General features: G+C 39.5%; 1 protein-coding gene across 3 annotated transcripts in view; it reads right to left on the bottom strand.

Moving 5' to 3' along the window:
- The window catches only part of NPAS3 (neuronal PAS domain protein 3), an 865,587-nt gene that overhangs the window by 31,447 nt on the left and 821,915 nt on the right, over positions 1-12,225 (bottom strand). The window lies entirely within an intron of this gene.

Genomic DNA, 12,225 nt, shown 5'->3' with positions numbered 1-12,225 from the left:
GATTTGCCATTTCCTGATTTCGTTCTCCTGGACTCAACCTCTCTGCATCTCAATTTTCTTTCCTGTGCAATGGGGATAATGATGACTATTCTGCAATTACGTTATGAAAATCAAAGGTGGTAATGGTGGTGAACACTTTCCAAATTGTAAAGAAGTCTGTAAATTTCATTATAATTCTGATTGCCTGTAAAACTGTCAACTGAATAATATGGGTAAGGACCGATTATTCATTTAATCTTGACCAAAAGCCAAATAAATTATTATTACTTTAAAGGATCATGACATTTCATATTTGGGAGAAAAATTGGGAGGGTCTATTTTAGGTCGTTCTCCTTTTCATTTTTTTTTGGGTGAGGAAAGAGGCTTTGGAATGTTCATTCCCTAACCAGAGTCATCGGGCTTGGAAATGGCAAAAAAGAGACTAGAATCTAGGTTTCTAGGTCGTGCTTGAGCATCATTTCAACTTTGTTATGCTTGTATACATTTTATGTGCGTATTCATATTGAACAAAACATTAGAAGTTTATACTGGATGCCAATTTACTGCATTAAATAAACTGTGTATGAACCTTTGAAATTATTTCACTTATAGTCAGAAGCCCAGGTTATTTGAAAAGTCTTTGAGAAATTGTACAAACTAAGAAGGAAAAAAACCAAAGAAAATTACCAATGCGATAACTTAACAGTTGTCAAGAAATGTCAAAGGACAATCAGAGGGTGTGTTTGTCTGTATGTATGTACATCTGGGGGTGAGGGAGGATGGTGCTGAAGAGAAGAAAAGGGATACCTGTTAGGTCCTGTAATTAACTTTGGGGTTTAAATTAAGGTATTTTCCCAAATCTATTTCATAATGCCAACAGTTTTTTTTTCCATTGTGAGAAGTTATTTTCAGATTTTAGAAACATGGCCGAGAGCAGGTATCCAAACACACAGATAGTTGATTTTTTCACTTTGTATTTGCTTTGAAGGCCTGAGGTGTTGAGGAAAGAGTATTATCAGAAGAGCTGGGCACTGGCACTAGCTCTGGTACTGGGTAGCCATGCAACTATGATGCTCAGAAAACTGAAATGACTTGCTTACTTTCCAGGTCAGCATATTAGAGATTAAAAACCTAGTACAGAGAGAATAAGTACTCTGTAAAGGTGTCTTTTGTTTTCTTAGTAGGGTCATTGAAGGGCATTTTATTGGTTTTTTAGTTTCTGAAACATATTATGTGCAAGGGACCTTGATAGGTGCCAGGGAGAAAACAAAGGTGGATCAAATGTAAACCTGTCCTCAAAGGGTTTACAGACTACATAGTGGGAGGAAACATAAACAATTACTTGTAATATAGTAATATTGGGAGGGAACACAGTGTCTGATCAAGAAAGTGGTTCTCCATCCTGGTTACGTGACAGAATCTCCTGTGAAGTTTTGTTTGTGTAAACATGGATTCCCAGGCTCTATCGCCCAGAGATTCTAATTTGGTAGCACTGGGCTGGGGCCCAAAATTTGTTTTTTAGAACTTCAAAGGTGATATCTGCTAGGAGAATGTCTGGCTAATGGGTTTGGAGTTCTACTAGTGGTTCTCAACCTTGCTACACGCTGGAGTCACCCAGAGAGTCTTAAAAAGTCCCCATGTCCAAGCTGCACCCAACACCAGTTAAATATGGACTTCCAGAATATAGGGCTGCTGAGAGGATTAAGTGAAAACGTATATAAAGGTATATGCCTAGGTATATGCCTGATACACAGTATATGCTCAACAAATACTATTTTCATTAAGTAACAAGTGTGCACCATAAGAAAGGTATAGAATGAGATCTTTGGGAGGTCAGTGTAGGTAGAAAATACTTTTGACCGAATGGATCTGGAAGGCTACATGAAACTGGCATTAAAATAAATTGCCATAAGATATAATCATAGAATGGTGAAAGGGGTTCCAGATAGAGAAAAGGGCTGGAATATAAAAGAAAAGATAAACAAATCTAAAAGAGAACCTACTGGAGACACCCAGGGCTCCAGGAGCATTTCAACTGGTGTCAGCAGAAAAGTCAGAGATGGGGCAAATGGCAGGTACAAGCAGTAGAAATTGGTAATGGGACCTGGGGAGAAGCACCACGATTTTGAGCCTGTGTCATAGGAAGATGATGATGATAGACTAAATGGTACCTGGGAATACAGGAATCACTGACAATGGGACAAAAAAGATTTCCCTGTGGACATTTTGTATTTGAGCAGCCTGGGGAAATCCTGGGCAGGGTATCCTGGGGATAGTTGGAAAAAGGGGTTGGATACTTATGAGTAGATGAAGATATGGTTTTGGAAGACTTGGTTGGTTGTTGGTTTGTGCTTTGTTTTGGTGTTTTGGCTGGAGGTGATAGTTAAAACCAAGCAATTCAATGCAATTACCAACAGAGAAAACACAGATGAGAGACGAACACCAAAGGCATACCCCCCGACCCCAGCCCTTTGAGTATCTGAAGCCTAAAGCAACTTAGGTGCTTCTCTAAATTGAGTTTCTTTTCATCTATAATGATTAATTTTATTAAAAAGTGAACATTTCTGAAAACTCTAAGCCCCCTTTTTATCCATCCACAATTCCATTCTGACATAAATGCCAAACTTGCTGCATGGTCACCAGGCCCCGTGGTAACATCCCAGAGAATGGGATGGCTTCCTTGTAGAGTTAAGCAGGTGAATGAGAAATGATTTAGAATACAAACATACAGGCCTAAATACTAATAGTATGTCAAGAACTGTGAAACTATAAAAATAACCTAGTAACTTTAAAGTGAAAGGAATACTGTGGAGTAGAAATAACGTTGAATTGGGAAACAGAACAATTAATTTGAGTTCTGGTTCTGGTGATTTTGGCAAGTCATCTAGCTTGACCAGGGCAACATCTCCTCAGATATAAAATGGAGAATACGAATCAGGTGTTGATACCTAGGGTTCTCGCTAAGTTCTAGAGAATTCTATGACCTACTGCTCAATAGAGGGGCTTTCACTGTGCTGTAGGGCTACCCTACCTCCCACTCCCCTTACCCATGGCAAGGGCAGAAGTTTCGGAGGACAACTTCAAGTTACTAAATGCAGAGCTTACTTTAAGAATTAATCAATAGGGGTTTGTGGGTCACAACCGAGTTGGAACAATGCTTTGGTTTTGGCCAGTGTCAGGTGAAAACTGCCTCTGTGTTCTAAAGGTTTGTCTTAGCCTGGTCTTTAATCTACAGGCATTCTTCAAAAGAGATTTCTGAACGAAAAGATTCTTTGCCCCCGAGCTCAATTTTATATAAGAGCTCAATCCTCACATTTCCTTTCATTGTTCTTGTTTTATCATAAAGAGCTGTGCAAAAATGCTAAAGCCTGTATTTTTCTAAACCCCTTACACAGTACTGCCCAGATACCAGCCATAGTGAAGCAGCATGCAAAGCATTTCTGAGTGGAAATCCCACCATCTTTGATGAAAATGTCCAAATTAGCATCATTTGACAGTCCCACATTGAAGAAATCATTGTTTGACTTTTATTTTTCTTCTCTGACACAATGAGCGGGTGTGCGCGGTACAGAGACTACATGTCCACGGAGTTTAGGACGAGTGTGGGAGTGTTAACAAGCCATGTTTCTTGGACAAATATATATTTCTCTTCCTGCCATATGCTCCTTTCCGTCGTCTGTTGGTGATAAACACTTAGATGTGCTCCACTAATAACTTCTCATTATAAACAAGCCCATCAAAAAGACCTTGATAAAACCTCCCCTCTGTCAATACCTAAGGAAAGAAAGTCTGTGATGGGAAAATACATCTGGAAGCTAGTCTCCATTCTTTTAGGAATAAATCTTACTACTAGTCCTATGAAACATTTTCTTTATCAAAAGGAAGTGCTAAGTATCATGTGCATTATTTTCCACACATAATGTAAAGTACAGAATAGGGCCACACAAAGAGGGGAACCAAAAACGCTGCAGGCAGGAAAAAAACTATGATTCCCTGGGTTTAGTGCATCTTCAGAGATTTTTTTCACTTGTCCTTTAGGGGAATCCAAATTTACCTTAAAAATTAGGCTTCCTCCTGGCACTCTGGTCTTTTTTCTTTTATTCCCCTGTAGAAGTCTGGTTCAGCATACAGATCATCAACTCACTAGCTAAGGTGGGAGAGTCAGCTAATTACTTCTAAGTGATGGGGCTGTGAGGTGGCCCACAACCTGCTGGAAGATAAAGGGTTAGCCGGGTCTTCTTAATCTAAACATCTAGCCTACAGCCTAACAACTTAATCTAAACCAGCGTGAGAATATCAACCTCATGGAAATTACTTCATGCAAATTTTTAGGCAGTGGGTTTTCCTGAATTTAGACTATATCATAGGTTGGAGAATCTCCCCTGACAGGTCCCTCTGTCCCTGTCTGTCTGACTCCTGCCACCTGGGTCTTTGCGCAAGGCCTGGGGGAAAAACAGAGAACAACAACACAGCAATTTAGCTGAGACCAAGTACTTGTCCATAGATGCAAACACTACGGAGAAGAGAGCTCATGGCTGGAGGAGGAGACTGTGGGCCCTGGGAGGGGCAGGAGAACAGCAGAGTGTTGTTTTCCTTCCCTTTCCAGTGTCTCAGATGTTATTTCTAGAAACTGCCTCGCTTCTAGTAATCTTCATCATAATTCACAACGGGACTTTAGCAACTGGGGATAAGAAAAGACAGAAGAGGGATAAGCTGACTTCTCAAGGCAGAGGTGAGATTGAATGGAGGGGAGGTACAGGGGGCAACGAGGTCTTCGCAGGGAGCAGGGGAAGATGCAGGCCTCTTCCAGGGCCAAAGGGGATGCAACAGAGGAGAGGCGGTTGTGGAATGTCATCATCAGCTAGGTATGGAGGTGGCAGTCAACTCAGGAACCACGTGGGTGGTGGAAGGCTTTCTGGGAGTTTGTCCCTAAGAATTTGCCTAAGATCAGGGCTCTTCAGAATTGGGCAGGATTCAGCACTTAAGGCTAGAGGACCAGCAAGAACTGGAGAGAGTTTTAGATGGGCTCAACTTAAGGGCAGCTCTGGCAGTGAAGAGAAAGGAGGTGAGACTGGGTACAAGGGAAGTGTCCAGGCTAAAGTTCAGGAAGAGGAACCCTGGCAGAAGCCAATCCTTTTGGGTAGAAGGACGACAGCTAGAAAGTGTGAATTCTCAGGGACTCCACTTGGTTTGAATGGAAATGAGGCGAGCAGGAGGGGGAATGTAATTGGAACATGACCAGTTGGTGCTTGGTCTGATTGCTGAAAAGACTCACTGAAGGTTGGCTCTGGAAGTGGACAGACCTAAAGCTGTAGATAAGGGCATTCCCGACTCTGGAAGGCAGAGGAAGGAAGGAAGCTAGGAACTAATTTCTCTATTCTCAATGAGCTCCTAAGGTCCTAAAGGCAAAGACTCATGCATAAGCATGAGGACAGGCATTCTTCCTCTTACAGATGAAGTTAACTTGCTCTGTCCTGTACACAAATAACTAAATGGGCCTGGCACACAGGGGAAAACGTATTTCATTCCTTAATTGGAAAGCCCATGACACCTAATGCTGGTATCAGGGATTTATTTAAAACCAAAAAAACCTCTAGGGATAGTGGTTTTTAAATTTGAACATGCACAAGAATCACTTGGAGAGCTTATTAATAATATGGATTCCAAGGTCCTACCCCCCAAACTTTGGATTCTTGAAAGCTAGGAAGGGACCTGGGAATCTGCATGCCAGCCAACATTGCCAGTGCTTTTATGCCAACGGTCAGCACAGCCATCCTTTAAGTCCTGCTTTAAGGGCAGGCCATTCGTTCCATCCAGCTGCAGCTTCATCTTTATCTAGAGCTGAATGGGATCTAGACATCCTAAAAAGATGATCCAGAGGCTTATCACAGAATGCCTCCTAAATGAGGAAAGAAAGATGAACATACATTTACAATTAAATCAGGACTGAAAAAAACCCTACTCTGTCTTGGTTCTTTGGAAATGGAGGATCAGAGCATGGTAAGCAGAAACCCTGGGCTGATGTGGGATCAGGTCGTGTTTTCTGTGCACAGGGATGCCTGAGAGAGGAGCTGGGAGCGCGGTCAAGGCTCCTTTATTTGTGGTTGCACTGTTGTGCCCCATGCCTCTTGGGGGAGGTGGCACTCTGCCAATCCTCCCCCTAGCCCAGCCTGCCCCTGGCTTAGCTCCTGATTAATTCAGGGGAATCCTGGGAGGTTAACCCTTAATTTGATGGCTCCAGTGGGGAGCTTGAGAGATTGGTGGTAATTTATCACCCTCATTTTTTTTTTTTTTTTAGTGTATAAACATTTTCCAAGCAACAAATAAAAAATTATTTTTAAAATCCACATTTAAAAAACATTAGCTACAGCACTCTATTCTTACATGACTGTATCCTCCAAACATAGCAATTACTTCTCATCCATCTCCTTTAACAAACTTCAAATATGTAACATAAAAAATATAGCTACAATTGCAGCCTTAGATTCTCAAAATGTGGCCAGACTCCATATTTGTTTCCTGTTCCCTTTGGAGAAAACAGTCTTTCTTCTACCAGAGATAAGATTTTATTGGGATAGTTTAACTAAGCTGAAGAGATTTCCTTAACGAGATTATGTAAATGTATGCCAAGGATATAAACCACATTTTCTCAGAGAGTGGAACACTTCAAATATCATTTCATCAAACAGGACCACGGGTAGAAACACCTCCATAAATTGTTAAGGGACAAAGCAAGAAGGCTGAACTATACACATTTGATCAAATTTCGTTTCATTCAGTCACTTTATTAAAGTCTCCTAGAGAAGGACAGAGGATCATTGTACCTCTGTGGAGGGCAGCGTTTTTATTCCTCTGTCACTTGATGTGGAAGAGGGGGTATCACCCCTCACGGCCCCCAGAGGTCCCTTGTGGCTTAGTGCCACTGTCTTGAGGGTAGAGAGGCAGTTCTTCTCAATGTAACAGACTGCAATTGTATCTCCGACAACATTAAAAAGAAAAAAAAAAAAAGGACTCGGAGCTAGTCTTATGCCAAGTAAGGAATAGAAACTGGCTCTCTGCTCCCATCCTACACTTCCTGCTGAATTACTATATCATATTATATAGATATAGATGAACTCACGAGCACCTATTAGGAAAGATATAATTCGGGTATTTTCTGTTTTCTATCCTTGCTGAACACCTTTGGTGAATGTGTGTTTTACTTAAATTTCTAGAGTTTAGCAACACATCTTGTTCTAAGTTAGTCTCCCAAACCTTCGTTTCTCTTGAGTTTGCTAACAGAATTTATATCCACTCTAAACTGCAACAAATGGCCAAAGACAGCTGTGGACTTCACTGGATGCTTCTCTGCGTGAAGACAGCGCTCCAGAGAGCTCTCTGCTCTCCTGAGAAAATGTTAAGGCAGCTCTACTCTATCCCCTCCACCCGCCCTGAAGGTCTGCAGGAGAATAAATGATTGCATTTTGATAAGAAGGGAAAACCTTCAGAGGAAGAACTCTTAGATATGGGAGTCAGCTACTCCTCTCTTCCTCAGTTGCAGAGGATACAGAATTAAAGACAATTATCCACGTCAATGGGTAGAACAGTCCTTATGGAAGGGCAACTCTGCTGTCTTAGGAGCTGAAATCTTTTTTTAAAGCAGCCATCCCCTTAAAGGGGAAACACACACATATGAATACTTGTATTTCTGATAATTTAAAAAATTGCAGCTCTTAGATAGCCTCAAGCACCAGAGGGCAGACAACAGAAGCAAGAAAAACTACAATCCTGCAGCCTGTGGACCAAAAACCACAGTTACAGAAAGACAGAGAAGATGAAAAGGCAGAGGGCTATGTACCAGATGAAGGAACAAGAAAAAACCCCAGAAAAACAACTAAATGAAGTGGAGATAGGCAACCTTCCAGAAAAAGAATTCAGAATAATGATAGTGAAGATGATCCAGGACCTCGGAATAAGAATGGAGGCAAAGATTGAGAAGATGCAAGAAATGATTAACAAAGACCTGGAAGAATTAAAGAACAAACAAACAGAGATGACCAATACAATAACTGAAATGAAAACTACACTAGAAGGAATCAATAGCAGAATAACTGAGGCAGAAGAACGGATAAGTGACCTGGAAGACAGAATGGTGGAATTCACTGCTGTGGAACAGACTAAAGAAAAAAGAATGAAAAGAAATGAAGACAGCCTAAGAGACCTCTGGGACAACATTAAACGCAAAAACATTCGCATTATAGGGGTCCCAGAAGGAGAAGAGAGAGAGAAAGGACCAGAGAAAATATTTGAAGAGATTATAGTCGAAAACTTCCCTAACATGGGAAAGGAAATAGCCACCCAAGTCCAGGAAGTGCAGAGAGTCCCATACAGAATAAACCCAAGGAGAAACACGCCGAGACATATAGTAATCAAAGTGGCAAAAATTAAAGACAAAGAAAAATTACTGAAAGCAGCAAGGGAAAAACGACAAATAACATACAAGGGAACTCCCATAAGGTTAACAGCTGATTTCTCAGCAGAAACTCTGCAAGCCAGAAGGGAGTGGCATGATATACTTAAAGTGATGAAAGGGAAGAACCTACAACCAAGATTACTCTACCCAGCAAGGATCTCATTTAGATTTGATGGAGAAATCAAAAGCTTTACAGACAAGCAAAAGCTAAGAGAATTCAGCACCACCAAACCAGCTCTACAACAAATGCTAAAGGAACTTCTCTAAGTGGGAAACACAAGAGAAGAAAAGGACCTACAAAAACAAACCCAAAACAATTAAGAAAATGGTCATAGGAACATACATATCGATAATTACCTTAAACGTGAATGGATTAAATGCCCCAACCAAAAGACATAGTCTGGCTGAATGGATACAAAAACAAGACCCATCTATATGCTGTCTACAAGAGACCTACTTCAGACCTAGGGACACATACAGACTGAAAGTGAGGGGATGGAAAAAGATATTCCATGCAAATGGAAATCAAAAGAAAGCTGGAGTAGCTATACTCATATCAGATAAAATAGACTTTAAAATAAAGAATGTTACAAGAGACAAGGAAGGACACTACATAATGATCCAGGGATCAATCCAAGAAGAAGATATAACAATTATAAATATATATGCACCCAACATAGGAGCACCTCAATACATAAGGCAACTGCTAACAGCTATAAAAGAGGAAATCGACAGTAACACAATAATAGTGGGGGACTTTAACACCTCACTTACACCAATGGACAGATCATCCAAAATGAAAATAAATAAGGAAACAGAAGCTTTAAATGACACAATAGACCAGATAGATTTAATTGATATATATAGGACATTCCATCCAAAAACAGCAGATTACACGTTCTTCTCAAGTGCGCACGGAACATTCTCCAGGATAGATCACATCTTGGGTCACAAATCAAGCCTCAGTAAATTTAAGAAAATTGAAATCATATCAAGCATCTTTTCTGACCACAACGCTATGAGATTAGAAATGAATTACAGGGAAAAAAACATAAAAAAGACAAACACATGGAGGCTAAACAATACATTACTAAATAACCAAGAGATCACTGAAGAAATCAAACAGGAAATAAAAAAATACCTAGAGACAAATGACAATGAAAACACGACGACCCAAAACCTATGGGATGCAGCAAAAGCGGTTCTAAGAGGGAAGTTTATAGCTATACAAGCCTACCTAAAGAAACAAGAAAAATCTCAAGTAAACAATCTAACCTTACACCTAAAGAAACTAGAGAAAGAAGAACAAACAAAACCCAAAGTTAGCAGAAGGAAAGAAATCATAAAGATCAGAGCAGAAATAAATGAAATAGAAACAAAGAAAACAATAGCAAAGATCAATAAAACTAAAAGTTGGTTCTTTGAGAAGATAAACAAAATTGATAAGCCATTAGCCAGACTCATCAAGAAAAAGAGGGACAGGACTCAAATCAATAAAATCAGAAATGAAAAAGGAGAAGTTACAACAGACACCGCAGAAATACAAAACATCCTAAGAGACTACTACAAGCAACTTTATGCCAATAAAATGGACAACCTGGAAGAAATGGACAAATTCTTAGAAAGGTATAACCTTCCAAGACTGAATCAGGAAGAAACAGAAAATATGAACAGACCAATCACAAGTAATGAAATTGAAACTGTGATTAAAAATCTTCCAACAAACAAAAGTCCAGGACCAGATGGCTTCACAGGTGAATTCTATCAAACATTTAGAGAAGAGCTAACACCCATCCTTCTCAAACTCTTCCAAAAAATTGCAGAGGAAGGAACACTCCCAAACTCATTCTATGAGGCCACCATCACCCTGATACCAAAACCAGACAAAGACACTACAAAAAAAGAAAATTACAGACCAATATCACTGATGAATATAGATGCAAAAATCCTCAACAAAATACTAGCAAACAGAATCCAACAACACATTAAAAGGATCATACACCACGATCAAGTGGGATTTATCCCAGGGATGCAAGGATTCTTCAATATACGCAAATCAATCAATGTGATACACCATATTAACAAATTGAAGAATAAAAACCATATGATCATCTCAATAGATGCAGAAAAAGCTTTTGACAAAATTCAACACCCATTTATGATAAAAACTCTCCAGAAAGTGGGCATAGAGGGAACCTACCTCAAAATAATAAAGGCCATATATGACAAACCCACAGCAAACATCATTCTCAATGGTGAAAAACTGAAAGCATTTCCTCTAAGATCAGGAACGAGACAAGGATGTCCACTCTCACCACTATTATTCAACATAGTTCTGGAAGTCCTAGCCACGGCAATCAGAGAAGACAAAGAAATAAAAGGAATACAAATTGGAAAAGAAGAAGTAAAACTGTCACTGTTTGCGGATGACATGATACTATACATAGAGAATCCTAAAACTGCCACCAGAAAACTGCTAGAGCTAATCAATGAATATGGTAAAGTTGCAGGTTACAAAATTAATGCACAGAAATCTCTTGCATTCCTATACACTAATGATGAAAAATCTGAAAGAGAAATTATGGAAACACTCCCATTTACCATTGCAACAAAAAGAATAAAATACCTAGGAATAAACCTACCTAGGGATACAAAAGACCTGTATGCAGAAAACTATAAGACACTGATGAAAGAAATTAAAGATGATACCAACAGATGGAGAGATATACCATGTTCTTGGATTGGAAGAATCAACATTGTGAAAATGAGTATACTACCCAAAGCAATCTACAGATTCAATGCAATCCCTATCAAATTACCAATGGCATTTTTTACAGAGCTAGAACAAATCATCTTAAAATTTGTATGGAGACACAAAAGACCCCGAATAGCCAAAGCAGTCTTGAGGCAAAAAAATGGAGCTGGAGGAATCAGACTCCCTGACTTCAGACTATACTACAAAGCTACAGTAATCAAGACAATATGGTACTGGCACAAAAACAGAAACATAGATCAATGGAACAAGATAGAAAGCCCAGAGATTAACCCACGCACCTATGGTCAACTAATCTATGACAAAGGAGGCAAAGATATACAATGGAGAAAAGACAGTCTCTTCAATAAGTGGTGCTGGGAAAACTGGACAGCTACATGTAAAAGAATGAAATTAGAATACTCCCTAACACCATACACAAAAATAAACTCAAAATGGATTAGAGACCTAAATATAAGACTGGACACTATAAAACTCTTAGAGGAAAACATAGGAAGAACACTCTTTGACATAAATCACAGCAAGATCTTTTTTGATCCACCTCCTAGAGTAATGGAAATAAAAACAAAAATAAACAAGTGGGACCTAATGAAACGTAAAAGCTTTTGCACAGCAAAGGAAACCATAAACAAGACGAAAAGACAACCCTCAGAATGGGAGAAAATATTTGCAAATGAATCAACGGACAAAGGATTAATCTCCAAAATATATAAACAGCTCATTCAGCTCAATATCAAAGAAACAAACACCCCAATCCAAAAATGGACAGAAGACCTAAATAGACATTTCTCCAAAGAAGACATACAGACGGCCATGAAGCACATGAAAAGATGCTCAACATCACTAATTATTAGAGAAATGCAAATCAAAACTACAATGAGGTATCACCTCACTCCTGTTAGAATGGGCATCATCAGAAAATCTACAAACAACAAATGCTGGAGAGGGTGTGGAGAAAAGGGAACCCTCTTGCACTGTTGGTGGGAATGTAAATTGATACAGCCACTATGGAGCACAATAT

The sequence above is a fragment of the Balaenoptera acutorostrata genome, chromosome 3 (assembly GCF_949987535.1).
Source record: "Balaenoptera acutorostrata chromosome 3, mBalAcu1.1, whole genome shotgun sequence".
NCBI classification, from domain to species: domain Eukaryota; kingdom Metazoa; phylum Chordata; class Mammalia; order Artiodactyla; family Balaenopteridae; genus Balaenoptera; species Balaenoptera acutorostrata.
The sequence above is the reverse complement of the archived record's forward strand: the minus strand, read 5'-3'. Positions and strand labels throughout refer to the sequence as shown.